Consider the following 3,724-nt stretch of genomic DNA (forward strand, 5'->3'; position numbering starts at 1 on the left):
TATAGTCCAAAAAATATGGTACATGGAACACCATAACCAAGTGGCTAGAATGATATACAGGGACATCTGTACCAAGTACTAGGTCCCATAGTCAAGGTGGGAGATGCCAACAAGGATGGTGGAGAATGTAAGGACTAAGATACTGTTTGACTTCCAGATTCAACCCGACAAACAGGTGATGGCTAACCAATTATGGTGGTCGACAAGCAAGAGAAGAAGACAGTGGTGATAGATTTAGCAATCCCAAGTGACTATAACATCAAGAATAAAGAGAATTAAAGCTGCAAGCAGCATTGAAGGCCCTCGCAGCAAAGCGCCGCTCCGGCCTTACGGCGACCGCGGGAGATCCAACGACTCTGCCCAGTCACTATTGAAAACGCTTTCATGTCCGTCCCCTGCTCGTTCAACAGGTTGCGCATTTGCCGAACCTTCGACATCACCTGCGACATCACCTGCGACTGCAGGAGCTCCAGCAATGCCTCCCAGTCGCCATCGCGAATGCTCTCATGCCATTCCCGCATGAGTCCACAAGGGTGCGCATATGCTGAATTTTTGCAATCACCTTCCGCCCATATCAGTATGAGTCTGGCTGCAAGCCTTACAAGTTTGGCTAAAATCCAACCTTCCAGACAGGACTTATTGTCACTTCCTGTTATGGTGTGAATGTAAAGGACTTCCTTGAGGCTTTTCAACATGTGGTAATGAACAGTTAGCGAATACGGTTTCAGAATTATATCTTACGCAGTGCCAAGCTGGAAGAGTCACCCAATAATCATCAGTTTCTTCTCCGAGTGGGCCGTGCTTAAGTCAAGTCATGAATCATCAATACCAGTGTGTCTACAAATGTTCACTGATGAAGCATAAAGAAATCTGATTTAGATCAGATCATATATCATTGAGATATAACTGATGGAATAATGTAGGTGGCTAACTTGAGTCAAATGTTGAACAATATCAATGTGTCTATAAGTGCTGACTGGTCACGTACAATAAATCTGGTACATATTGGATGATATTTCACTGAGATATAACTGTTGGAATAATCTAGGGGGCGCACTGGAGTCAAAAGTTAAACAACAATACCAGAGTGTCTAGAAGTGGACACTAATGACCCACCAAAAATCTGGCCTAGATCGGATGATATATCACTGAGATATAACTGATTAAATAATCTAGGGGGTGAACTTGACTCATATGTTAAACCACAATATCAATGTGTCTAGACGTGCTCGTTGATTATGCACAAATAATCTGGTTCCGATCGGATGATGCTTCACTGAGATATAACTGTTGGAATAATGAGGGGGGCGCACTTGAGTCAAATGTTAAAGAACAATATCAATGTGTCTATAAGTGCTCACTGATCATGTACAATACATCTGGTACATATTGGATGATGTTTCACTGAGATATAACAGTTAGAATAATCTAGGGGGTGCACTTGAGTCAAAAGTTAAAAAACAATACCAATGTATCTATAAGTGTTCACTTATGACGCACCCAAAATCTGGTTCAGATCAGATGATATATCACTGAGAAATAACTTTTGGAATAATCTAGGGGGCGCACTCAAGTCAAATGTTAAATAACAACACAAATGTATATAGAAGTGCTCACTGATCACACCCAAAAAATCTGGTGCAGATTGGTTAATATATCATTGAGATATAATATTTTGACTAATCTAGGGGGCGTACTTAAGTCATATGTTAAACAACAATACCAATGTGTCTAAAAATGCTCACAGATTACGCACCAAAAATCTGGTGCGGATAGGATTATGTATCATTGAGATCTAACTGTTGGAATAATCTAGGGGGCGCACTAGAGTCATATGTTAAACCACAATATCAATGTGTCTAAAAGTCCTCACTGATGACGCACAATAAATCTGGTGCAAATCGGATGTTGTATCACTGAGCTATAACTGTAGGAAAAATGTAGGTTGTGCTGTGGAGGCTATTGGCCACTTATCATGGATACCTGTTCAAGGGGCGGATCATGGTCGATCATAGTGATTTTCTTGCACCCCGGCTGAAATCTGTGCAACTTAGAGCCAAACGTATTGCAACGGCATCACTTCTTAATTTGCCACGCCGCCACGCCCATATCCTCAAGCAAAAACTGTTTGCACTTTAAATCAAGTCAGACCATTTTATCTGTCTTCTAACACAGGATCATCCTGATTAGGTCAATGGTGTCAAAGAGGGAGCATTTCAATTTAAATTAAAGCTGCAAGCAGCATTGGAGGCCCTCACAGCAAAGCGCTTTTCCGGCCTTACGGCGACTGTGTGTGCTCCAGCTAGTCCACCCAGTCGCCATCGCGAACGCTGTCATGCCAATCTCGCACGCCTTCACCACTGGGCGCATTTCCCGAATCCTCGATATCACCTTCTGTCCATGTGGTTACTTGTCCAGCTCTAGGTTTTACAAGTATAGGCGAAGTCTGACCTTCCAGACAGGAGTTATGGTGACTTCCTGTTTTATGATGCATGTTTGACAATCACTTCCTTTATGCTTTTCAACATGTCATGTGTGATAATCAACAGTTAGTGAACAAAGTTTCAGTCTCGTATCTTACACAGAGCAAAGCTGGAAGTGTCATCCAATAATCTAGAGTTTTTTCTCTGAGTAGGTGGGGCTTAAGTGAAGTCATGAATCGTTGGTTACGTACTGTAACCCCAGATTCTATGAATATAGGCTTCGCCCTTTAAGGTTGTCGCTTAGTGGGTTTTATCCCGTTATGCGAAGCATTACACTGAAAAGTTTAGTCCACGCCCACCTGCTGTGTGGGCCTCACCCGGTCCGTATAAGTTACATTAAGAGCGTGTAATCAGCTCCCAAATAGCTTTTTTCTTCAGCCATTTAGGAGACAGTGAGGCCCAATGCTTAAAGGGCTACGCCTATATTCATAGAATCTGGGGTTACAGTACGTAACCAACGTTCTATTTCATATAGGCTTCGCCCTTTAAGGCTGTCGCTTAGTGGGTTAAGGGCGAAGCGGATGTTGTCCTCGCCTCACTGGGTCCATTCGAACACCGTAAGAAGCAGAAGCTTGCCCAAAAAATGTCTTGTCACTCAGCTCCCCATGTACGTAATTACGCATTGCGTAATTATGTGTACCATGCACAGACGCATGCTGTGTAACTATGCATTCTGAAAAGCATGAACGCCCCAGAAAACTTTCAACAGGGAGGGAAGATGTTGAAAAAGGGGGACATGAACCAACTGATTCACAGCTGAACAGTATGAACAGATTAATAATAACAAGTGAACTGATTATAATCAAATGAACTTATTGGTAACAATAGTCATGAACTGATTAGTGACAATAGAACCAAATAGTGAGTTTAAACGGGGTTCCATGAAAACAGTAATATTCATTCTGTTAGAGCATTAAGTACAGAATGTGTCATGGAACGAACTGTCACATCACGTAAATAGAAACGAATAAATGAGCAGGGTGTTGACCAAGCGGCCGCAGTGCAAATGTCCTGCATTGACATACCATTATGCAAAGCAGTCGAAGATGCAATACCCCTGGTCGAGTGTGCTCTAAGGTTGACAGGAAGCTCTAAATCTGATGCTCTGTAGGCTTCAGAAATGGCATCACACATCCAGTGTTACAAGCGCTGGTGGATAACAGGCGACCTACAGGTGCATCTCTATAATGCACAAACAAATGTTGAGTTTGACGCATTGCAGCTGTTCGTGCTATGTAACA

The sequence above is a fragment of the Nematolebias whitei genome, chromosome 15 (assembly GCF_014905685.2).
Source record: "Nematolebias whitei isolate Nwh7 chromosome 15, NemWhi1, whole genome shotgun sequence".
Taxonomy (NCBI): domain Eukaryota; kingdom Metazoa; phylum Chordata; class Actinopteri; order Cyprinodontiformes; family Rivulidae; genus Nematolebias; species Nematolebias whitei.